Source organism: Schistocerca serialis, chromosome 3, assembly GCF_023864345.2.
Source record: "Schistocerca serialis cubense isolate TAMUIC-IGC-003099 chromosome 3, iqSchSeri2.2, whole genome shotgun sequence".
NCBI classification, from domain to species: domain Eukaryota; kingdom Metazoa; phylum Arthropoda; class Insecta; order Orthoptera; family Acrididae; genus Schistocerca; species Schistocerca serialis.
In genome coordinates, this window is record NC_064640.1 from 164,702,479 (window position 1) to 164,729,867 (window position 27,389).

The window sequence follows — 27,389 nt, forward strand, 5'->3', positions numbered from 1 at the left end:
GCGTATAAACTTTTCTTGAACATACTAATTTGTTAAAACAAACTTTGATTTATCGCTGTAGTTCTCGACTTCTTTTGATTGTAAGTAGAGAGTTGGAACATCTTATTCCAGTTCAGCGAGCAGGATTGTGGACTTGTGGACGGGAGATTGTGGGCAGCAGGTTTTTCGATTACCTTCTGGCTGCCTGCACGAATAATTTTCTGGCCCTTGTTAACGGAAGTGGTATTTGAAATCGCACTAAATGCATAAAAAAACAAGCAAGATCGTATGAAGAAATAACAAAACTCTTAACCCGCCCGACAGAATGGTGACCTTTTCCATTTTAATTGGTTTACGCTTTGCTGCTCTTTACTCACAGTTATAGCCTACAGTTCGGTAGAATGTCGTATCTTTTGATGTGAAATGTAGGTACAACAAACTCTTTATAGTTTTAAAACTGCGCCAACAGACAGCAAATTACAACCTCAACGCCAATATTTTGTCGGCTCAGGTGAAGAGTTCATGTCAGAGGCAAGTGAAGCAACGAAAGGACTCATAATTTTCGCTTGTCCTTCAAAATGAAGGCCGTATTATGTCATCACTATCGTCCATAACTGACCGGATTGTAGGTGGCAGCTACACAACTTCTCACCAGCAAATATCTGCAGAGGAAATGTGTTATCGCTTCGACCCAGTTAGCCGTTCTCGAAGGAGGTGTATGAACGACCTCGTAACCCTGAAGCGAGTGTAGTTTACGAGGCACTGAACTACGTTGCGGAGAGCAACCTATTGCAGAGGTACGCCAGCACAGTTGTTGCTACACTAGATAAAACGCCAGCCGAAAACAAGGGCTTATATGTGTCGGTCATATTTCTGCCATTGAGAAACAACTAGGTCTTTATTTCTTTACGTTTGGATATGCTTCTTTGTTTTTTGTCGATAGTTACCGTTAATTTTGATACTATAAAACTGATTTCCTTGTCTGCACTTAGCTGGAACATACTTTCGCACGTCGCTCTGAAATAACTTTATACCGGATGGACAAAGTAAAACTGGCCCGGAAAATTGTTTCACACACCTTAAGATAGGATACCCATCTTACATATTGTGTAGTGATTTAATCTTAAATCCATTTAGTTCAAATGGAAAGTTCTGTTACATAGCGTCACTGCCAGCTTAACTATGCTTGTTCCACCTGTTACCAAACCGTGTCTTCTTTACTCGTCAGTATTGTCTGCGTGAATTTTACTAATAAAATGATGCAATCTTTTCGTGTGATCAGCCAAGCGGTGACGTCGTCTTGTCGCGACGTTTTGATGACTTTCGTATCCATCATCTTCAAGTGAAGTCTTCGCTTGAAGATGAAAAAAAAAGAAGCATATCCAATCGTAAAGAAATAATGGCCTAATTGTTTCGCTATGGCAGAAATGCGACCGACACGTGTAAGGACATGTTTTCGCCTGGTATTTTACCTCGTGTGGCAAGTCTTCGCTTGAAGATGATGGGTACGAAATTCATCGAAACTTTGCGACAAGACGCCGCCAACACTCGACTGATCACCCGAGAAGATTTCATCGTTGGAATGTGCCGAGAAAGCCTGCAATCACAATAAAAGTACGTCGGTTATCTGCATTTCAGGTTTTTATTTCTGATGCATATTTCAGAGCGAAAGCTTCATCATCCGGGTTTCAAAGAATCTTTCATGATCTGGTGAAGCAGATTCAACCGCATAATGCGAGAATCTGCTTCCAAGTTGAAATTTTTAGTTTTCACTGCACAGATATACCGTTAGCAAACAGAAGTACGAAAACACTTTGGGAATGAAAAAACCTGAATGCACCATGCGCATAAGCATGAAGCCATTGAGAAAAAACACCCTACATGGACAACCAGTGACGCCCATTTCCTCAATATGCAGGTGCATCTGCTTCACCAACTCATTATGAAAAACCTCAATTGAATCTTGGAAACCTTGACGATGGAGCTTTCAGCCTGAATTACATATCGAAAATAAAATGTTGAAAAATCTAAATATAGGCAGTCGACTGACTTCTAGTGAAAAAATATATTTTTTTCACTGTTCCTGTGTGCCACAAGAAGCTATTACGGATCTGTTAAAATCTCTGCATGCCTTCAGGCTATGACATATGTAACAAAATTTCCTTTATCACATACGGTGTTTCTAATTTTGATTGCTGCTCATATCTGTAATGTAACTTGACGTTTTTCGTTTATCTCTTTGTTTTTAATTTTAGTTTCCTCTACGAAACACGACGTATTGATGTTTTGTTCGCGCACAAATGTAGAAGTTATGGCAACAGTCTGAAACATTTAGAATCTATTAGTGTACAAATTAGTGATTATATTTAACAACGACCTGAGCAGAATAATGGTAGACGTAAGGACAGTAATATGTGAGATGACGAACACTGAACTGCACAACCGCCATGTTTCCTGTTGTGGCAACATCTCCAAGAAGTGGCGAGCGCCGTGCTTTTCTTCAGAAGCAATCGAATAGACATCCTTGTTATTTGAAACTTTTATCAACTTGTGAGATTATTCAGCCTTGCTCTTGCAACATTACTACGTTCTTGATTGTTACAGAAGCACAGTCACGCTTCTTGACGGGAAGCTGTAGCAGCAAAACTTACACTTTCAAATGTATTCGGGGGAAAAATTCAGGGAAGTAGATAATATTAACATGGTAGACACAACACTGTAGAACCTTGGAGTTTATGCGTAACGTAAAAGTTAGAGAGTAGGGGTGGAGGGATAGAGATTCAAATAGTCCAACAGTTCGTGAGAAATGCGTAATACTACCCGGTATTCCACTGATCTGATAACGTCAGACGACCTGAAAGTACACACTACATGATTACAGCTGGCAACGGAAGTGCATTTCAGTTATAAACCGCTCGTCAAAAAGGTTCTGAGAATGATTTTATTCATGGCGCGTGTGTGACGTTAGCACAGTAACGACGGTGAGCAACTGGAACTAACAACCATAAACAACAGATGTGCATTCGACCAGTCAGTAGTGAGTAGATAGTGTGAAATAGTGGACGTGCGGCCGTAGTGTGTCAATGTTGTTTCACAAATGATAATGGAGCAATATCTCTACAACAAGTGTTCAAGACAGTCTCCAGAACATTTTGAAGAAGAGAAAAATGTGTATAAAATTTGTTCGGCACACCGTGACACTCGAAATACAACGACGCGTGGACGACTGCCATTACTCGATTGCAAGGGAAACAATTCTTTTCAGGAAAAAATGATCACGGGTGAGGACAATTGCTGTTATCGATACGAACTACTCGTATAAAACGACAAATTGCGGAATCGGTGTCTGATGGTACGACAAGACTGAAGAACGAGCGAATGTGGCGCGCAAATTGAACATCCGAAAGAAATACCTTTCTGACTGTTTCACATGGTTGTATGAAAGTTCCTTGCGTTGTACTCAACTGCGCGTGTGTTTAGGAGAGGTCTGTGTAGAATACCTGAATCATTAAAACCATCATCTTATCTTTTCTCTGTTTTTAATAAATCCAGTCTCTAAACTTTTTGGACTGATGGGCTGCGTTCTCTGAGAAGATGAGGGTAACTTCAGTTGAGCAGTAGACGCAGTGGATATTGAATATATTTTAGGTGTAAGTGAGGCTACCACGAAGCATATCACACTGTCTATAAAGTCTTCGTCACTTTGCCCCTCGAGTTAAAACTAATTAAAATTGTATAAAGATTAAAAACTATTGTTTATTAAAAGTGGAAGCTTTGTTAGATCAAAGAATAGTGATTTCTGTGGCGAGCGTCACGAAGCACAACAACTCTACTTTGCGAGACTGCGTGACTTTGCGTGTTTCGTCACACTTCTTCGGTGATAGCTTCTATAATTTATGTAGTTCTCCCTGTCTGCGTCTTACTTACCCAGGGAGAATGGAAGGCGAGAACATGTTACCAGAAAGCGAAGCACCAAACGTAGAAGGAAGTTTGGGCTTTTTGTGTGGATGGTGTCTCTCAGCATACTTCCTAGTGTTCACACGAGATACTACTCTGGACTGTAACAGATGAGTGAATATCTTGTTGTGGTTTTCACTACGCGTGTGCGCCACCACAAATATGCTGCTTTACATTAAGAGCTCCATTGCCGTCAGATCGGAATTGAACGATGAAGACCGATTTTTACTTGTAATCTGACCTATTCTAAGTTGGATAATTTGATGCAAAACGAATTATTGCTTTACACAGTAGATATCCCACTACGTCACAATTAAATGAATAAATGCGTAACTGGAATAATCTTTGTTTAGGATGTCGCTGTAGCCTGTTCTGTTTATTCAGGATTTTAAGCTATTATTACGACTGGCTAATTATACTACTCTAATTCGCAGTCTTTGTTTACAAATACATTTAAAAATGAAAAATAAAGAAGATAGGGAACCGAGTCTAATGAAATTTCGGAAACGGTAAGAAGTGACAGCGTGTAGTGTGGAATAGGGAATATCCGTTAAGATCCAAGAAACGACTGTACAACTCAGTCAACGCCTGAGGTGTAAATTAAATGAATCATACGCTCTCTGTACGTGTTATTTCTATTGAAGTCCTTTATCATCAGCCATGACCATTCACTTGACCAGTCATGTGTTACTGACGTCAAGACTTATTGCAGAACAGTATCGGTATTCTTGACTCTTAGTTACAGCGTCAACAGCACGAGGTTTCCTGACGGTTTTGTTGGTGCTGTTGCGGTATTTAGTATCGTCGTACAGCACTTTATGATCTCCAGCTACGACCCACCTAGTTGGCACAATCGCTACGCACAAATAAAGCTGGAATAAAATTTTCTTCTCTTTCAAAACATCTCTAGAACTCCTTATTACTACTACATACTAAAAACAAAAGAACAGGTGTTTCGCGAACACAAACTAGGAATCTGAGAGTTTCTTTTGTGTCCAGTTGTTGCCCATCGGTTACATTTATAAATAGATGAGAGAGTAGTTCCGGAGAACATCTGACGCAATAGTTAAAGCACGAAACTGCTCCTGCACAAACCGATATTATTAAAACTCCATTCACGTTAGTAGCACGGCATCTCCTCCATCTAGCTCGACTTAACATAGTATTAAACGTATTATTAAATTAGAAGTTTTCCTAAATCAAATTGTTGTTAAGGCCCATAGCAGAGGTGTTTTAAGCACTCTTTGTGACATTAATATCGAGACATTGCGACATCTTTCGATAAGCTATTGAACAACAGAATGGAAAATAGGGATATCTATACGTTATTTCCAAAGCCATAACGCAGTAATTTTCGCACACTAGAAAGAAAAAAAAAGGACCATTCACTTATGTAGAGAGATCTTTCATCAATGTGGAGAAAAAAACTTCGAAAAACGCATAAAAACGAAATCAGTGCTTGGTCTTAAAGGCATGGCAAGGATATTAGGTTCACAAAAGGCAAAGGGGCAAATAAACAAAACTGAGACTAAAAAGATTGATGTATTAAGCAATCGCATATTGTTATCATCAGTGTATTAACTCATTACCGCAGAATCTTGCTTCTTTACTTATTACGCTTTAATGACAGATTTTGGTGCCAGTAAGGGCACCAATCTTAAGCCATTTCTTGGAAACACCAGTTTACAAACTTATAATGAACTTGCGATTTGCTAATGCAAATTTTGCAAGTAAATGTATTAGTAAATGCGATGACAGTCGTTACATATGTTGCATAAAAACAGTACTCTATATTTCACATCATACTGACATCCGTTCACAAAGAATAATGTATTTTTGCATCTTTTTGGCTGTGGAAAATATCCATCTAACCCCCTTTTCAAAATGAAACAGCTTGTAAAAAGATGTATTGAATTCACGCCTGATGAGAGCCAACTAGTACTCTTGGTATGCAGAAACAATCAGGTGAGAGGTCTGTTTATATAAACAAACTCAAAGTAGAACTGATGAAAACTCCATTCATACTGAATGCAGCTAACAAGAGTTCGCTCACAAATAGAATCATAAATAAACCAACATGCTGATCAGTTTTTTCTTCTCAAGTAAAGACTTTGACATCATAGGAAGGAGATTTATTAAAGTATTCTAAGCACAGACATTGTTTGTGGAAGCTAATCGGTAGCAGTTATGAAAATATATTTTACGTGGAATGCGTCGTTATGTTAACGACAATTTTACTGCATAGTACCTTTCACCGACATCTTATAGCTAAAAAAAAAACTCGATATAAATCGCTCTTCAGATATGGTAAACACTTTAATACTGTAACTTATCTCTAATAACAGTAGCAAGACATGTACATACAAATCACAGGATGTACATACAAATCACGTGACAGCCGTGGGCAGTATCAGGTACTAGAAGCGACACCGACAGAATGAGGGGTCTCCTAAAACTGATCAGACTCCCGTTTGTCCCGATATCACGAAATTCCAAGTTTCCGCATACTGATAACGCCGTTTTCTAAATGTAATCGCAGTCTGCCCAAACTAAACGCGTGCAGCTACGCTACCAATGCGCGATTGGTTTGTGAATCTCTTATCAGGTACGTCACATTCTGTCGTAACGGCGGCGAAATTCTTATCTTCTGTATTCCTTGTACGCTACTGTCCACGCCGCGAGAAGACGGAAGCCCCTGTGTGAATGTTTGTTTTGTGGTGCTGTGTATCTAATGTGGCAATAACAAACTGAGTTATAATTCATTGCACTCAGTATAAATATGCAGGTTGAACAAAGTAATTAGCGAACCTCTATGTCGTCCTGAAATGGATATACTTAGTATGTGGTTAGTTTCGATATCCAGCAACGCAAATAAGCGTTGTCTACAGCAAGCAATGTCTATGGTTTGCCTTAGGTCATCGACAGAGAGCTGTTACTAAAAAGAAAATCGAGGTTGTTTAGGTAATCGTATTCAGAATGGCGCAATTTATGACTTTCCCCAGGATTCAAGGGTGTTTATCGGATATTCTCTGGGTGACTTGTACCACTCTTCCCCTCGAATGCCGAGACGTGTCATTTCTCATTGTCCTGACTCTTTCTTTAAGGTGTTTCTATAATAACAATGCGTCATTCCGTGTGATATATTTGAGTGGACAGAATGTGTGCCATTTATTCTCTTTTTGATATGGTATTTACGTCACATAGCAATTCGGAAATTACTGCTAGAATTATGTAACCTTGCACGACAGAGGATTTTGCCGTACAACAGTCTGTAATGTTATTTTTTGAAAAATATCTCTGAAGCATTTGGCCGAGCCAAGTGACAATAGCGTAGCGGTTGAGGCATAGCCTCACATTCAGGTGAACGGTGGGTGCAAATCCGTGTTCGATTTTCCATCGTTTGCCTAAACCACTCAAGGCAAATACCTGGATGGTAAAGTCATTTTAAGTAATCAGCCAAGGATAAAACAAGAAAATAAAAGGACAATGAAATGTGCACCTTAAAATTCCGCGAATGATATTGAAAAAGAAATGTAATTATACATTACAGATTTAGTGAACAGTATTAGCAGTAATCTCCTACTTTTCCAAGATTTGTGGATTTGGTATTTTTCGTGACTCATGCAGCCCCTTCCACAAGAGAAACCAAATGCTCATTCCTGCTAAGACAGGAATAAAAACAGGATTATTTCATTTTTGGTAGTGTTGTAGCCCTTCTTTTTAGGGAGTGGTGGTATAGGTTGTTCGACCCTCTTCATGTTTTTACAGCAACAAATGCTGCAAAACGTTGTCTCGTTTCTGAATCTTCGGAGTTAAGAATGGTATCCAATTTCTTCATTAATACTCGTGTGAGTTAAGAAACCTGTCAAGCGGCGATATTTCTGCTGGGTTGATAGTGAATTGCTTCTTGCCTATAAGCCTTATCTAAAGTTTCAAAATTTCATGCAATTTTTATGTTCGACAAGTGGGCCGTCTCCGTCCCATCACTGTTCACAATAAAGCGGTTACTGCATCGATGATTTCAGCCGTAAATAGAAATATTAAAAAAGGTGGGAGGATTCTTCTGTTTAGCAAAAGTGACAAAAAGCAGATTTCAGAGTACCAACGGCTCAACACAAAAGTTTTGTCTCAAGTACAGATAGTGTTGAGGATCAGTGGACAAAGTTCAAAACCATCTTACAATATGCGTTAGATGAGTATGTGCCAAGCAAGATCGTAAGAGATGGAAAAGAGCCACAGTGGTACAACAACCGCGTTAGAAAACTGCTGCGGAAGCAAAGGGAACTTCACAGCAAACATAAACACAGCCAACGCCTTGCAGACAAACAAAAATTACGCGAAGCGAAATGTAATGTGAGGAGGGCCATGCGAGAGGCGTTCAATGAATTCGAAAGTAAAGTTCTATGTACTGACTTGGCAGAAAATCCTAAGAAATTTTGGTCTTATATCAAAGTGGTAGGTGGATCAAAACAAAATGTCCAGACACTCTGTGACCAAAATGGTACTGAAACAGAGGATGACAGACTAAAGGCCGAAATACTAAATGTCTTTTTCCAAAGCTGTTTCAAGAGGAAGACTGCACTGTAGTTCCTTCTCTAGATTGTCGCACAGATGACAAAATGGTAGATATCGAAATAGACGACAGAGGGATAGAGAAACAATGAAAATCGCTCAAAAGAGGAAAGGCCGCTGGACCTGATGGGATACCAGTTCGATTTTACACAGAGTACGCGAAGGAACTTGCCCCCTTCTTGCAGCGGTGCACCGTAGGTCTCTAGAAGAGCGTAGCGTTCCAAAGGACTGGAAAAGGGCACAGGTCATCCCCGTTTTCAAGAAGGGACTTCGAACAGATGTGCAAAACTATAGACCTATATCTCTAACGTCGATCAGTTGTAGAATTTTGGAACACGTATTATGTTCAAGTACAATGACTTTTCTGGAGACTAGAAATCTACTCTGTAGGAATCAGCATGGGTTTCGAAAAAGACGGTCGTGTGAAACCCAGCTCGCGCTATTCGTCCACGAGACTCAGAGGGCCATAGACACGGGTTCCCAGGTAGATATGTTTCTTGACTTCCGCAAGGCGTTCGATACAGTTCCCCACAGTCGTTTAATGAACAAAGTAAGAGCATCTGGACTATCAGATCAATTGTGTGATTGGATTGAAGAGTTCCTAGATAGTAGAACGCAGCATGTCATTCTCAATGGAGAGAAGTCTTCCGAAGTAAGAGTGATTTCAGGTGTGCCGCAGGAGAGTGTCGTAGGACCGTTGCTACTCACAATATACATAAATGACCTTGTGGATGACATCGGAAGTTCACTGAGGCTTTTTGCGGATGATGGTGTGGTATATCGAGAGGTTTTAACAATGGAAAATTGTACTGAAATGCAGGAGGATCTGTAGCGAATTGACGCATGGTGCAGTGAATGGCAATTGAATCTCAATGTAGACAAGTGTAATGTGCTGCGAATACATAGAAAGAAAGATCCCATATCATTTAGCTACGATATAGCAGGTCAGCAACTGGAAGCAGTTAATTCCATAAATTATCTGGGAGTACGCATTAGGAGTGATTTAAAATGGAATGATCATACAAAGTTGATCGTCGGTAAAGCAGATGCCAGACTGAGATTCATTGGAAGAGTCCTAAGGAAATGCAATCCGAAAACAAAGGAAGTAGGTTACAGTACGCTTGCTCGACCACTGCATGAATACTGCTCAGCAGTGTGGGATCCGTACCAGATAGGGTTGATAGAAGAGAGAGAGAAGATCCAACGGAGAGCAGTGCCCTTCGTTACAGGATCATTTAGTAATCGCGAAAGCGTTACGGAGATGACAGATAAACTCCAGTGGAAGACTCTGCAGGAGAGACGCTCAGTAGTTCGGTAGGGGCTTTTGTTGAAGTTTCGGGAACATACCTTCACCGAGGAGTCAAGCAGTATATTGCTCCCTCCTACGTATATCCAGCGAAGAGACCTTGAGGATAAAATCAGAGAGATTAGAGCCCACACAGAGGCATACCGACAATCCTTCTTTCCACGAGCAATACGAGACTGGAATAGAAGAGAGAACCGATAGAGGTACTCAAGGTACCCTCCGCCACACACCGTGAGATGGCTTGCGGAGTATGGATGTAGATGTAGATTTAGATCGACAAATGATCTAGTGGATAACAGTGGAAGTTTCATGACGCTGTTAGTTTATTAAGAACGAATGTGACGCGGAGATGATCGTCCATCTCCAATGGCAGACGCTACAATAGAGGCGTTTGGCATCACGGTATGGTTTACTTTTAAATTTACGAGAAAGTACGTTTCTGGAAGAGTCAGTCAATATATTGCTTCCTCATACGAATATCTTACGGAAGAACTGTGAAAGGTAAATAAATTAGATTGGAGCTCACACAGACAGGCTTGCCAGCAGTCGTTCTTCCCGCGCACCACTCGCGACTGCTGGAACAAGAAAGGCGAGGAAGTTCCAGTAGTCACAAAGCACCCTCCGCCACACACTACACAGTGACTTGCGGAGAACAGATGTAGACTGAACTCCACCGGGTGTACAGATTGATGGTTTAGGAGAGGGCGATGAGTTACCACAGAACCACTGGAAGTGATGACATCGGTGACAGAATTTCAAACTACGTGCAGAAATCGCACTAGACAACTACTCTAACAATCAGCCTCATTTCTGTCGAAAATCAGCAGTAACTGCAGCAAACACATTTTCTGTCAAGAAAAATAACGTACGAAGGGCGTTCAATAAGAACTGCAACGTCTATCTTTTTTCGCCTAATTTCGGCTGAAAAAAATGCGAAATTTGTTGTGGGACATCACAGAACATTTCCGCTTCAGCTCCTTTAGTTTCATCAAGTTTTGATAGGTGGTGGTGCTATACGTTGCCTTCACAGTGTCGTCTGTAACGGAGGTGCATTCCAAGCAACGAACTGTTATTGAGTTTTAGCGGAAAACCAGACTATCACAGATATTCGTAGGCGCTTGCAGAATGTCCACGGAGACATACCAGCGAACAAAAGCACGGTGAGTCGTTGGGCGAGGCGGTTGTCAACATCAAAACAAGGTCGCGCAGACCTGTCCTGTCTCCCGCGTACCATCCGGGTGCGCACAGCTGTGACTCCTGCAGTGTTGGAACGTTCTGACACTCTCATTGGAGGTGATCGACGGATCACAATCAAACACCTCTCTGCACAACTGGTCGTCTCTGACAGACTCGTTCACCAGTTGTGGTACTAAAAGAAGTGTGCCCGTTGGGTTCCTCTCCGCCTATAAAGAACAACGAGGATCATGTGTGCGGAATTGCCTGAGCGTTGCAAGGCTGATCGTTACAATTTTTTGTCGAAACATGGGTTCAACACTTCGAACCGACAACAAAACGGCATTTCACAGAGTGGCGCCATACCCCCACTTCTCCGAAGAAACAGTTCAGAGCCGCTACCCTCAAGCGGCAAAGTGATGGTGACAGTCTTATGGGACTATGGAGGGGTTATTCTGTCTGATGCCCTCCATCATGGTGCAACGATGAACTCAGAAGCGTATTGTGCTAACCTCTGGAAACTGAAGAAACTATATCAGCATGTTCGTCGCCACAAAAATACAAATGAACTTCTCTTTTTCCATGACAACGCAAGGCTTAACAAAAGTCTGCGCACCCGAGACGAGCTCACAAAACTTCATTGGCTGTTCTTTCGCATCCACTCTACAGCACGCATCTCGCACCTTCCGACTTCTATCTGTTTGGCCCAGTGAAGGATGCACTCTGCGGGAAGCAGTACATGCACGATGGGGAGGTTATTGATGCAGCAAAAGACGTCGACCAGTAGAATGATAACATGCGGGCATACGGGTCCTCCCAGTAAGGTTACGAAGGTCATCGCACTGAATTATGTTGAAAAATAGAGTTCTCTAGCCAAAAGACTGGGGAGTAATTTGGTGTACTGAAATCCTGAATAAAAGCAACCTACTTTCAGAAAAAAATGTTGTTTTACTTATTTAACGTCCCTCGTATCATAATAATCGCTTAAACCTGTGATTATGAGAGTTTTAGAGATATAAAATATAACATATAAACAGCAGAAAAACTTAAATAAAAATAGTACAACAAAAACAAAACAATCTTGGATTAGAAAACTATTCCGTGCTTTGATAGACGGCTTAGATTCGTCCATTGTTTGCCAATATGAGACGCATCACGAAAGATTCTTGTGGTAAGCGATGGAAGTGAGAAGTTTTCGTTTTCTCTGGACGACTTTGATGGATGAGTACTGTCACCCTTATCACGGCGTTCTGTCCCACCCGATAGCTTTCAAGTCATCTAACAGTAGCCCCCACAGTCCAACTGACCCAGTTACTAGGATATTCTCATCACTTATAATCTCGAAACATTTGAACCAGGTTTAATATATAATGAACGACGCAAGTTCCTGTTGACGTGAGTATCATAGAACTAGGAGAGCCGATGATTTTCATCATAAATTGGACTACAGAAAGTCTAATATATGGTAGGCATTAGTAGAGAACTGCACTGCATTCCTTATTATTAAGCTTAGACTTCAACTTCAAACCGAGATTATGAGAAATGAAGAATGAAATCAAAATTTTAAAGGTCGCCGAAAGATTTGACAGTGACCTTGCTCGAGGAAACGTAAATACACACATCAAAAAAAGTTTTGCATCACCTCGGTTCCGAGAGTTCCGGAACTTGTTCAGAATATTAGAATAGACATCAACATAAACATCATTTCTGCCCTTTTTATTGCTCATAGAAACGACACATTGCATGTTGTACCACCATACAGCGAGACCTTCAGAGGTGGTGGTCCAGATTGCTCTACACACCGGTACATCTAATACCCAGTAGCACGTCCTCTTGCATTGATACATGCCTGTATTCGTCGTGGCATACTGCCCCCAAGTTAATCAAGACACTGTCGGTCCAGATTGTCCCACTCTTCAACGGCGATTCGGTGTGGATACCTGAGAGTGGTTGGTGGATCACGTCGTCCCTAACCAGCCCTTTTCAATCTATCACAGGTATACTCGATAAGGTTCATGTCTGGAGAACATGCTGGTCACTCTAGTCGAGCGATGTCAACCGGCCGCTGTGGCCGAGCTGTTCTAGGCGCTCCAGCCCGGAACCGCGCTGCTGCTACGGTCGGAGGTTCGAATCCTGCCTCGTGAATGGATGTGTGTGATGTCCTTAGATTAGTTAGGTTTAAGTAGTTCTAAGGCTAGGGGACTGATGACCTCAGATGTTAAGTCCCATAGTGCTTAGAGCCATTTGAACCATTCGAGCGATGTCGTTATCCTGGAGGAAGTCATTCACAAGATATGCCCGATGGGGGCGCAAATTGTCGTCCACGAAGACGAATGCTTCGCCAATAGGCTGTCTATATCGGTCGGAGGATGGCATTCACGTATCGTGCAGCCGTTATGGCGCCTTCCATGACCACCAGCTGCATACGTCGGCCCCACATAATGCCACCCCAAAACAGCAGGGAACCTCCACCTTGCTGCACTCGCTGGACAGTGTGTCTGAGGCGTTCAGCCTGGCCGGATTGCTTTCAAATACGTCTCCGACGATTGTCTGGTTGAAGGCATATGCGACAGTCATCGGTGAAGAGAACGTGATGCCAATCCTGAGCGGTCCATTCGGCATGTTGTTGGGCCCATCTGTACCGTGCTGCATGGTGTCGTGGTTGCAAAGATGGACCTCGCCATGGACGTAGGGAGTAAAGTTGCGCATCATGCAGCCCATTGCGCACAGTTTGAGTCGTAATACGACGTCCTGTGGTTGCACGAAAAGCATTTTTCAACATGGTGGCGTTGCTGTCAGGTTCCTCCTAGCCATAATCCGTAGGTAACGTCATCCACTGCAGTAGTAGCTCTTGGGCGGCCTGAGCGAGGCTTGTCAACGACAGTTCCTGTCTCTCTGTATCTCCTCTATGTCTGAACAATATCGCTTAGGTTCAATCCGAGACGCCTGGACACTTCCCTTGTTGAGAGCCCTTCCTGGCACAAAGTAACAATGCGGACGCGATCGAACCGCGGTATTGACCATCGAGGCATGGTTGAACTACAGACAACACGAACCGTGTATCTCCTTCCTGGTGGAATGACTGGAACTGATCGGCTGTCGGACCCCCTCCGTCAAATAGGCGCTGCTCATGGATGGTTGCTTACATCTTTGGGCGGGTTTGGTGACATCTCTGAACAGTCAAAGGGACTGTACCTGCGATACAATATCCACAGTCAACGTCTATCTTCAGGATTTCTGTGAACCGGGGTGATACAAAATATTTTTGATGTGTGTAATAGGAAGCAAACTCGGTATGGCTGAACTGAGATCCAAATTACTGTCATACAAGATTTTAGTTCAATACGTTATCTGGGTTCCAGCGTTTCACTGAGGCCCATGAAGTGAGTTTTAGCTCATTGCGGAACGACAAAGCTCACGGTCCATGTTAACAACAGATACCACTACACTCATAGTTGCCAAACGCAGGAATAGCACAATCAGTATATTGAGGAAAGGATGTAATAATGGTGATTGAAGAACCTTGCTGCGAAGAGAATAATTTGCAATGTTATGGGCAAAATTCGACTCACTCGGACAGCCTGAATGTGGTTTTTAGGCGGTTTCCCTACATCCGACTACATGGGACGCATATCCCACCTCAGTTACACGATTCACAAATATTTCGAGAAAATGTTCTCACAGTTTCGCGTGGGATAGTACTGGACGCAGACAGGTGGAATACACGAATTCCGTCGAGTGGGGAAGGCCATCCGGCCGACCTCTACCACTATTATTGCTAAATATAACATGCCGACCCTGTGGAGAGCGGGATAAGGCCGGAAGCTGGGCACACTTGGAACTAAGGAACTGTTCTCGAGCATCAGTTCAGGGTGGTCAGATCTGAGCAATCTGGTAACCTAGAATATGATTCCGCGACCACATAGACTGTTCTTATTCCTTTCTCCATTATATTCCTGTATGTATTTTTATTTTTAAATCTTTAATCAGCTATTGAAATAACTATTAACTAAAGTTATAAACTATGTATAGTGTCTTCTGCTAGGATATCGTAAGTCACTACCATTTATTAATATACTTGTTTACACCGTCATCTTTCGTAGTAGGTATGCTTAAGATAAAAAGTAATGACGGGCGTTCAATAAGTACTGCTTCGCATTTTTTTTTTCTGGAAGCACGTTGGTTTTATTCGGGATTACAATACACCAAACTATTCTCCTCTCTTTTGGCTACGAAACACTGTGCTTCAACTTAAGCTGTTCAATGCGATGGCCTCAAGCCACCTTACTGGTAGGGCGGGCCTCTGTGCCCACATGATACCCCTCTACTGGTCGACGTCGGAGCCAACGTCTTGCTGCATCAATAACCTCCCCATCATCCACATACTGCTTACCGTGGAGGGCATCTTTCATTAAGCCAGACAGATGGAAGTCGAAAAGCGCGAGATCCGTGGTCAACGGTGAATGAGAAAGAACAGTCCAATGAAGTTTTGTGAGCCCCTCTCTTGGGTCAGGCCTTGCGTTCTCGTGGAGAAGGATAAGTTCTTTTGCGTTTTGATGGCGACGAACACGCTGAATCGTTTCTTCAATTTCCTGAGTTTATAGTTGCACCATGAGGCTAGGCGCAAATTGAGACGCGTACAGCACGTGTGACGTGACACGACACTACAGCGCGACACGCACGTTCCGCACAACTAGCGCTGGTCCAGAGCATATTGCGACGCGTACACCAAATAAGTCACAGCTGCAAAATGCTAACACGAATTCTTTACAGACGAATGGAAAAACAGGTAGAAGCCTACCTCGGGGTAGATCAGTTTGGATTCCGTAGAAATGTTGGAACACGTGAGGCAATAGATTAAGGAAAGGCAAACCTACATTTCTAGCATTTGTAGACTTAGAGAAAGCTTTTGACAATGTTGACTGGAATACTCTCTTTCAAATTCTAAAGGTGACAGGGGTAAAATACAGGGAGTGAAAGGCTATTTACAATTTGTACAGAAACCAGATGGCAGTTATAAGAGTCGAGGGGCATGAAAGGAAAGCAGTGATTGGGAAGGGAGTGAGACAGGGTTGTAGCCCCTCCCCGATACTATTCAATCCGTATATTGAGCAAGCAGTAAAGGAAACGAAGGAAAAATTCGGAGTAGGTATTAAAATCCATGGAGAAGAAATAAAATCTTTGAGGTTCGCCGATGACATTGTAATTCTGTCAGAGACAGCAAAGGACTTGGAATAGCAGTTGGACGGAATGGACAGTGTCTTGAAAGGAGGATATAAGATGAACATCAACAAAAGCAAAACGAGGATAATGGAATGTAGTCGAATTAAGTCGGGTGATGCTGAGGGAATTAGATTAGAAAATGAGACACTTAAAGTAGTAAAGGAGTTTTGCTATTTGGGGAGCAGAATAACTGATGATGGTCGAAGTAGAGAGGATATAAAGTGTAGACTGGCAATGGCAAGGAAAGCGTTTCTGAAGAAGAGAAATTTGTTAACGTCGAGTATAGATTTAAGTGTCAGGAAGTCATTTCTGAAAGTATTTGTATGGAGTGTAGCCATGTATGGAAGTGAAACATGGACGATAAACAGTTTGGACAAGAAGAGAATAGAAGCGTTCGAATTGTGGTGCTACAGAAGAATGCTGAAGATTAGATGGGTAGATCACATAACTAATGAGGAGGTTTTAAATAGAATTGGGGAGAAGAGGAGTTTGTGGCACATCTTGACAAGAAGAAGGGACCGGTTGGTAGGACATGTTCTGAGGCATCAAGGGATCACAAATTTAGCATCGGAGGGCAGCGCGGAGGGTAAAAATCGTAGAGGGAGACCAAGAGATGAATACACTAAGCAGATTCAGAAGGTTGTAGGTTGCAGTAAGTACTGGGAGATGAAGAAGCTTGCACAGGATAGAGTAGCATGGAGAGCTGCATCAAACCAGTCTCAGGACTGAAGAACACAACAACACCATACTTCCCACGCGCCGACTGGCGACGCTCTGCGCTGACAGAACCGAAGCGCGCGCAACCTGTAATCTTTCTCAAATGATTTTACAGAAACTATTCACTGAAAATATTTGATTTTTGCCTTACTTGTAGCGTTATATGTCAGCTTCGTGGTGAAGTGCCCATCATCTCGCCAATGACCATTATTATTGTGATGTACTCATTTTAGTAAGACACTACGCAAAACTCAAAAAGTTTTGCAACGAAAATTAGGGGTCGCTATGATTTTGCGTTTGGTGCGTATTACACCATATATTGCTGAGTGTGAAATTTAGCTAACATGTTGAATTTTTTTTTTTTTTTGACTTGGGAGGACGTCTCTATCTGCCTCCGATCTCGAGAAAATGGATCCCATGTAGCGCGCTCACTTCCGATCTCACGCCCGCGAGAATGAAATACTCGCAACATCTCTCATATCTCCTAAACCGCTCGAGACATAGAAACGAAAGTTTGGCGAATGATAGCACACACGGAACTTTCTTTTCCTATCTATGGCGATATATCAGTACTATGCTCCCTTTTTTATTTATGTCAATCCAGTGACTGCTAGCGAAACAAGAGCTTCCTAGTGTGAAAATAAACATGGAATTTCTTTTTTTATGTTACTGCAAACCGACACTATGAGGTTTTTCGTAAACTATTGAGCTCTGTTGTCGGCCGGAGTGGCCGAGCGCGGTCGTAGGTTCGAATCCTGCCTCGGGCATAGATGCATGTGATGTCCTTATGTTAGTCAGGTTTAAGTAGTTCTAAGTTCTAGGGTCCTGATGACCTCAGAAGTTAAGTCCCATAGTGCTCAGAGCCATTTCAACCCCCTTTTTTTTTTAGCTCTGTGATTGCCAATTAATTGTTTAATGAGGCACTGCGTTTCGGAATTCTGTCGCAATAGCTGCTGTGAGATGAGTTTGGCAAATTACACTGTGACAAAGGAAGTACAATTAAACCAGTCACCAAGAGAAATGTGGCAACGGTGATGCTTCTTCGCATGACAAAAGGTTAACAACTCACGCAAAAATAGATTACCAGTTCTGTTGCAATTTTGGTGGAATCCCCGTAACCCATCGTATTTTTAACACTGAGCGACTGGAATGGAAACTTACCAAAGGATTTTATTCCTTCTCTTAATCTGGCAGTATTAAAATAATAACGAGCGTTCCTTCAGGCGGAATGACAGACACATTTCAGATACTGGTTACTCACCTACGGCTTGCCAAACTCATAATGTGTGATCGCGAATAAAATGATTTTATAATATTCCTTGCTTCCTTATTCACTACCCTCTGTCCATTCTCGCGATCTGAAGACATCGCGGAGGCATATAATACAATTCCAGCGGCCAATGGCTCATCAGTTACTGAAGTATGCATTTTTCTTGAGAGAAGAAAAACAAAACAAAACTATACAGATATAAATAACAGAAAAGTGTAATGTACTAACGAAGAAAGCTGGAGCGTTTAAATGGCGAAAAACGGAACACTACCCAAAGGCAATAAAATTTAGTATGCACAGTAAGGCAAAATTTATCGTATGGGCAATACTACCACTGCCCATACGCGCCGTTCCGATGTGCGCATATGGCCGGGCTACTTTTCCGCTCCCCGGCTCAAATTTCTCACGGTGCTAGCGAGGCAGGCGCGACCTGCGGCGCGAGAAACTGTGCCACAAACACAACACCGCTCCCTGGCGCAGGCGCGTGTCGCGTCCCAGTAGCATCGCGTCACAATTTGCGCGGTCCCGTTTGAACCTGTGAAGTTACAAAAATGCGCGCTGCGCTGCGTCGCGCCAACCGCGCTATACGCGTCTCAATTTGCGCCTAGCCTGATGGAGGACATGAAACAGAATAAAGCCTTCAGGGTCCCATAAGGCGTCACCATGACTTTATCTGTTGAGGGCGGGGTTTTCAACTGTTTCTTCGGAGAAGAGGTAGTGTGACACCACACCCTGCCGTTTTGTCCCCGGTTCGAAGTCATGAACCAGTGTTTCATCGCCTGTGACGACGTTCGACAAGAAATTATACTCTACTGGCCATTAAAATTTCTACACCAAGAAGAAATGCAGATGATGAAAGGGTATTCATTGGACAAATATATTATACTAGAACTAACATGTGATTACATTTTCACGCAATTTGGGTGCATAGATCCTGAGAAATCAGTACCCAGAACAACCACCTCTGGCTGTAATAACGGCCTTGATACGCCTGGGCATTGAGTCAAACAGAGCTTGGATGGTGTGTACAGGTACAGCTGCCCATGCAGCTTCAACACGATACCACAGTTCATCAAGAGTAGTGACTGGCGTATTGTGACGAGCCAGTTGCTCGACCACCATTGACCAGACGTTTTCAATTGGTGAGAGATCTGGAGAATGTGCTGGCCAGGGCAGCAATCGAACATTTTCTGTATCCAGAAAGGCCCGTACAGGACCTGCAACATGCGGTCGTGCGTTATTCTGCTGTAATGTAGGGTTTTGCAGGGATCGAATGAGGGGTAGAGCCACGGGCAGTAACACATCTGAAATGTAACGTCCACTGTTCAAAGTGTCGTCAAAGCGAACAAAAGTTGACCGAGACGTGTAACCAATGGCATGCCATACCATCACGCCAGGTGATACGCCAGTATGGCGATGACGAATACACGCTTCCAATGTGCGTTCACCGCGATGTCGCCAAACACGGGTGAGACCACCATGATGCTGTAAACAGATCTGGATTCATCCGAAAAAATGATGTTTTGCCATTCGTGCACCCAGGTTCGTCGTTGAGTACACCATCGCAGGCGCTCCTGTCTGTGATGCAGCGTCAAGGGTAACCGCAGCCACGGTCTCCGAGCTGACAGCCAATGCTGCTGCAAACGTCGTCGAACTGTTCGCGCAGATGGTTGTTGTCTTGCAAACGTCCCCATCTGTTGACTCAGGGATCGAGGCGTGGCTGCACGATCCGTTACAGCCATGCGGATAAGATGCCTGTCATCTCGACTGCTAGTGATACGAAGCCGTTGGGATCCAGTACGGCGTTCCGTATTACCCTCCTGAACCTACCGATTCCATATTCAGCTAGCAGTCATTGGATCTCGACCAACGCGAGCAGCAATGTCACGATACGATAAACCGCAATCGCGATAGGCTACAATCCGACCTTTATGAAAGTCGGAAACGTGATGGTACGCATTTCTCCTCCTTACACGAGGCATCACAACAGCGTTTCACCAGGCAACGCAGGTCAGCTGCTGTTTGTGAATGAGAAATCGGTTGGAAACTTTCCTCATGTCAGCACGTTGTAGGTGTCGCCCCGGCGCCAACCTTGTGTGAATGCTCTGAAAAGCTAATCATTTGCATATCACAGCATCTTCTTCCTGTCGGTTAAATTTCGCGTCTGTAGCACGTCATCTTCGTGGTGTAGCAATTTTAATGGCCAGTAGGGTATGATCAGCGTCGCAACGCACAAGCAGTTCCTTACAGATGGTCCTTCATTACTCTTTATAGGCGGCGAGGAACTCAGTGGGATCACACCTTTTAGTACCACAACTGGTGGACGAGTGTGTCGGCACTACCAACAGAGACGTCCAGTTGTGCAGAGAGGTGTTTTATTGTGATCCGTCGATCACCTCGAATGAGAGTGTACACACGTTCCAACACTGCAGGAGTCACGTCTTTGGGCAGCCGGCCGGTACGCGGGAGATCGGACAGGTATGTGCGACCTTGCGATGATGACAGACACTTCACCCGACGACTCACCGTGCTTTTGTTGACGGCCAGTCTCCATAGACAATCTGCAAGCGCCTGCGAATATCTGCGATGCTATCGATTTCCGCCAAAGGAAACTCAAGAAAGCTCTCTGCTGGTAACGCACCTCCGTTACAGGCGTCATTTTGAAGTCTACGTATAGCGCCGCCACCTATTGGATCTCCATGAAATTTATAGAGGCTGATGTGGGAATATTCCACAATGTCCCGCTGCAAATCTCGCATTTTTTCAACCGAAATTGGGTGAGGGAAATAATATGTTGTATTACTTACTGAGCTCCCTGCGTATATTCCTAGGTTGCTAGAATCGTAATTGGTATTACATACTGGGAAAGATAGTTGCTGTATTTTGACAGAAAGCTAATGAGATGTTGAGTAAATTACTGGAAGTGAATGTATGTGTGTGCTGTTTTAAGCTGCAGGTTGTTACACTATTCCTGAAGCAAGAGATATTCTACATTAACCACACAATAGAGTGAAACCATCAAGATGGAGCGCCATACTGCAAATCAGTTATCTACAGGTAACGTACGAGAGCCACTGAAAAGAAATTATAGCAAAAAGTTTATTCTTTGAATACGTGTAAAACCGGTGCTTGAACATAGCAACTTAATGAAGATGCTCTTGCATGATCATACATTAGAGTATATGTTCATCTTACATTTGCAGTCCAGTACACAGAAAAGGTCACTGTGGTTCATATCGTCAATCCGTGCCATAGTGTTTCGAAAATTCAACGTTTAGATGGCTTACGAAAGGTTATCCTCTCTTGTATCTTGTTTCGCTACAGCCTTAGGCAGCATCGTGGTACTGAAGATAATTGCTAGAAAAATCATATCTTCAAGTGGCTGCACTGCTGTGACCTAATAGAAGGACCAGAGGAAAAAAGTGAGGGCCATACCTTCTAATGTTCCTTTCCAGTACAGTAAAGGGTCATATGGTTCCTTTCAATGATCTGTACTTCTGTCCTTCAGTTCGGAGTAAAGCACAAAATAACCAGTCATATTTTGACACGATTTTAAAGAGGTGCAAAAATATGCAACTTGTTTTAAATGTTTATAAATAGACAGCAATGCACTTCATCAAAAGCAAAAATGTAGTACGCTAAGAGCGCAATATCAATGAGCCCCACTGAAATCAGCCAACTCGTACAAATACCTGGCTGTAACAATCTGTAGGGATATGAAATGTAATAAGTACATAGGCTCAGTTGTAGATAAGTCAGGTGGCAGACTTCGGCACATTAGTGAGATACTGGGAAAACAGTCGGTCTACAAACGGGGCTGCTACAAATCACTTCTTAGATGTTTGGTTTGTGGGGCGCTGAACTGCGCTGTCATCAGCGCCATTTCAAAGTCTCAATTTTGACGCAGTCCAATTTTTTTCACAGTCCAATCTAGCCACTGTCACGAATGATGATGATATGGACAACACAAACACCCAGTCCGCTGGCTGAGAAAATCCCCAACCTGGCTGGGTATCGAACCCGGGACCCCGTGATTCACAGGCATCAACGCAAGCCACTAGACCACGAGCTGCGGACTCACTTCTCAGAATATAGCGCCAAGTATGTGGGCCTATAGGATGCAGGATTAACAGGCGATATTGAACTTACGCAAACAAAGGCGGGTTTGTTTTACCCGTGGGAGAACGCCACGAAAATGAAGAAAACTTTAATAGACAGATTTTTGACGATAGACGGCTACTTATAAAGTTTCAGGAGCCAGTGTTAATTGAAGAAACTAGAGCTATTGTTCGGGGCGCTACATTTTCTCCAGTGGACTAATTACAGAGTGCACTTAAGTACTTAAACAGTCATTCTCCCGCGCTCCGTGCGTAATTGAAACGAGAAAAAGCCCTAGCATGTGCTACCAGTGGCTAACTGAGCACGTCCCTACCATCATCTTATGCCGTCAATAAAAAGAGTTCTTAATACTTTTTTTACTACCCGTTTCGGGCATGGTCGATCATCAGAATGTCAGAGAAAAATTTAATACAGCATATCTTCTCAAGTGGTATCTATCATAACATTGGTGTTGAAATGTGTGTGAATTCTTAAGGGACCAAACTGCTGAGGTCATCGGTCCCTTAACTTACACACTACTTAAACTAACTTTAAACTAACTTATCCTAAGAACAACACACACACCTAAGCCCGAGGGAGGACGACACCGAGCGAGGTGGCGCAGTGGTTATCACACTGGACTCGCATTCGGGAGAACGACGGTTCAATCCCGCGTCCGGACATCCTGATTAAGGTTTTCCGTGATTTACCTAAATCGCTCCAGGCAAATGCTGGGATGGTTCCTTTGAAAGGGCACGGCCGACGTCCTTCCCCATCCTTCCCTAATCCGATGAGACCGATGACCTCGCAGTTTGGTCTCTTCCCCCAAACAATCCAATCCGAGGGAGGACGCGAACCTCCGGCGGGAGAGGCCGCGCAATCCGTGACATGATGCCTGGTGTTTACTTCACTTTTCAGAGTACGTATGTCGATCTACGAGACAATTAGAGGTAGAATAATTGCACACATGATAGAAAAGGCAGATGTTTCTGTCTGTTTGAAAGAGAAATAATACGACACAAACACGATGTACATTTATCTCAACTAAATTTATGGCGCTCTGTTAAAGTACAGACATAAATACGACACGCTTGTTTCTGCAACTGCCATAACACACTTCCATTGCAGAGCGTTTACTGGTAGTATGTAGCGTACTATTTCTTCTCGGAAGAAAAGTCTAGTGCAGTTGTGTAATCTCGACATTTAGTACCTCAGTAACGAGTTCCAGAATGTGAGGGAATGATCGCATGTGGTTCGCAGGAAAAAATTCAGAGAAGAATGGCAATAGGTACCAGAGTTGCAGACAAAGCGAATTGCTCTGCGCCCATAACTAAGCGAATTGCTCTACGCCCTTAACTGAGGTTGTCAGTACTTACTAAAATTTCTCATAAAGCCTTTCTCAAACTGTGTGGTGCACCTTTCATACCAACCATCATTAGGGCCCGGATCTTAATGAGAAGTCAATTTTTTCCCCTTAAGGTGCATTCTACAACAATTTGTGCACGAATCCAGGTATTGTAGTAGAAAAATGTATTTTTGCTGTGGTTTTTAAAGTCATATTTACACCATTTTATTAATAGGTCACATTTCGGCCAACTTTTGTCAAAAATGCATATATTACTCGTAAGTTTAAGGATAAAGAACAAGAAGATGAAAATGTTGCTCATGACAATGTTTCGTGTGATATTGTCACAAAGAAACACAACAGTTACTAAAAAGCATTATTTATCAGGACTATAACAGACAAGCAGCGTAACAGAAGGACTATAGTAGACAAGTAGCGTAACTCAATAGTCGGTTCGCTTACATAAGACATGGTTGCGCGCGGTCGACAAAACGCTCTCGAAGACAAGAAAGGCGGATTCCGAAGTAATAAACATTGCACACGTGGTCACACTGTTCAGTTTGAATACAGATTCAGTGTGGTTCAACATGCCGAAAGTAATGTACTCCAACGCCATGAAGTTGCGAGGTTTTACTCGTGATTTTGGAGAGAAGTCCTTCAGCACTGACGGGGAAATGTTGTTAGTAAACTGTGTAAAATTAAAGTTAGTGCAGAAAAGCGTTTTGGTAGAACACTGTAATACGATCAATCTGAGCAGCTGAGTGAAGATAAGTGCTGAAAATGATAGCAGACAAACGCAGACAGATCCATCCTCAATCGTGCAAAAATTCTTCAAGCACTTGTGTGGTATGATCCCACTGGAAAAGCCAAAGAATTCACGTTTCAGACAGTTATTGGAGAAGTGCACAAAACATTCAGTTCCAGATGAATCTACATTGGGTGCTACGAGGAGGTGCTCAAAAAAATAGGAATTAGTGTTGCTGACGTAAGTCCATGGACGAGACCACCGAGGTGGGTGGAAACTACGTTGCAAACGTTGTTGTTGGTGTACTAAAAGTTGACGGGCCTGGAGAAATGTTGTTCTTAAAGCGGGAAGCCCTCGAAGGAGTAAACAGCTCGACAGCTGCCATTTTGATTGGAAACTATATGAAGCTACTGCGGCCGGATGGTGTGAACAGAGACATCGTTTTGCTGTTAGTGGTATATGGAGCTTTATACATGGCTAAAGCAGCCAAAGGATTTCAGATTCTCTTTCCCTGTATAGTGTACGTCACTTTCCTTGCTCCTGTCTTGCACAGAGTTGCAGAAGAGGTGCGATCGCATTACCCTGATGTGGACAAATTAATTTCCAATGGGAGGAAAATCTATTAGAAAGTTTCGCTGCGTGTGCAGAAATTTAAGGGACAAGCGCTTTCATTGCCCCTTCCCCTTAAAATGGTTCAAATGGCTCTGAGCACTATGGGACTTAAAATCTGAGGTCATCAGTCCCCTAGAACTTAGAACTACTTAAACCTAACTAACCTAAGGACATCACACACATCCACGCCCGAGGCAGGATTCGAACCTGCGACCGTAGCAGTCGCGCGGTGATTTCTGGCGTTCCGCAAGGTAGTGTTATAGGCCCTTTGATGTTCCTCATCTATATAAACGATTTGGGAGACAATATGAGCAGCCGTCTTAGGTTGTTTGGAGATGACGCTGTCGTTTATCGACTAGTAAAGTCATCAGAAGATTAATAAATTGCAAAACGATTTAGTAAAGGTATCTGTAGGGTGCGAAATTCGGCAATTGATCCTAAATAACGAAAAGAGTCAGATCATCCACATGAGCGCTAAAAGGAATCCGTTAAACTTCGGGTACACTATAAATCAGTCAATCTAAAAAAAATTCAAATAAATACCTAGCAATTACAATTTCGAACAACTTAAACTGAAAAAAACACATAGAAAATGCTTTGGGGAAGGCTAACCAAAGACTGACTTTTATTAGCAGGACACTTAGATGGTGATGTTTAGTTTGTGTGGCACTCAACTGCGTGGTTATCAGCGTCCGTACAAATTCCCAAAACTTTGCTCAGTCCTATTTCGCCACTTTCATGAATGATGAGATGAAATCAACACAAACACGCAGTTATCTCGAGGGAGACGAAAATCCCTGACCCCGCCGGGAATCGAACTCGGGACGCCGTGCTCAAGAAGCGAGAACGCGAACGGGATACCACGAGCTGCGGATGAGATACTAAGAAAATGTAACAGATCTACCAAGTAGGCTGCCTACACTACGCTTGTCGTCCTTTTTCGAATACTGCTGCGTGGTGTGGGATCTCTACCAGATAGGATTGACAGAGTACATCAAGAAAGTTCAAAGAAGGGCAGCACGTTTTGTATCATCGCGAAATAGGGGAGATAGTGTCACTGAAACGATACACGATTTGGGGTGGAAATCATGAAAACAAAGGCGTTTTTCGTTGCGGCGGAATCTGCTCGCGAAATTTCAGTCACCAACTTTCTCCTCCGAATGAGAGAATGTATTGTTGACGCCGACCTACGTAGGGAGATACGATCACCATTATAAAATAAGGGAAATCAGAGCTCGCACGGAAATTATAGGTGTTCGTTTTTTCTGCGCGCTACACGAGATTCAAATAATAGAGAATTGTGAAGATGATTTGATGAACCCTCTGCCAGGCAGTTAAATGTGATTTGCAGAGTGTTCAAGTAGGTGTAGATGTAGAATGAATCAAACAGGGCATGCAATGACCTCGCCGCCTTCAAAAGCGCTCCTGTGCCGTCCTATGATATAGAGAGGGATTTTTCCAGGTACAAAACTACCCTCAGCAGCAACCGTAGATCTTTGAAAACGGGAATCCTGAAAATGTAGCTTGTGATCCAATGCAACAACTCTGCAGAAGTTGAAGATTGATAGGACATGTTAGTTAATTTGGAATACTTGAAACGAGCTGTGTGCAGTAGTAAAAATGTGGCTTTATTTTTTGGATATGTGTTATTGTTTTCACTACACTTTGTTTTTTCAGACTCATATAGACATCTAAAAACTAAATGCTGTTTAGTTTCAAATACTGCAAAAAGTAAGTAATATACACACAATTTGTTCAGAAATAAATTATGTACCACAGGGTATATAAATAACCAACAAGAATGTTTTTAAATAAATTATAAATTAATGTTTTTATTTTTAAGGCCATATTTACATAAGTTTTTGGCCATATTTGTATAAGTTACATATTTATATAAGTTATTTAAGTTATTTATATAAGTTACATAAATGCTTGCATAGTTCGCTGTTTTCCCTGTCATTCAAATCCAGGCTCTACTGATCACATCCCCTCGTGTCTTCCATTTCGGTTACTGACGTAAAATGGGAGCGAGGAAGGACTATTATATGCGGAAGTCAACCCGTGCACTTTATTCTGTGTGAGAACGACTTTTAATCATGACTATGAAACTCGTTAAAATTCTTTCTCAGTGTTTTGCAATAAGAACCCTACAGAAACGTGATAAAAAAGTTGGGTGGCTAAGGAGCCTTGCTCGGATGACTCACGCCGTAGAAAATATCTGTCAGAGGCAGAAGAACAGGATAGGCATCCGCAAGGGGGGTCCGAAATCTGAGTTACAGACTTAATTCTGACCCCGCCCCCCCCCCCCCCCCTTCCCTAGCAAATGACTGACTGTGAAACATTGGGCGCAAGCACTACATAATTTGGGCTTGTTTGGTTGTACGGCTGTTCA

At 42.8% G+C, this 27,389-nt stretch overlaps 1 protein-coding gene across 3 annotated transcripts in view; it reads right to left on the reverse strand.

Annotated features, from left to right (window-relative positions):
* The window catches only part of LOC126469879 (uncharacterized), a 406,588-nt gene that overhangs the window by 301,471 nt on the left and 77,728 nt on the right, over positions 1-27,389 (reverse strand). Inside the window, exon 1 of one of the 3 annotated variants that reach the window (XM_050097206.1) lies at positions 6,321-6,424. The exons of the other annotated variants lie outside the window; for them this stretch is intronic. The gene's annotated coding sequence lies outside the window, so the exon portion shown is untranslated. Of the gene's footprint in view, positions 1-6,320; positions 6,425-27,389 lie in introns of those variants that run through there. 3 annotated transcript variants of the gene reach the window in all.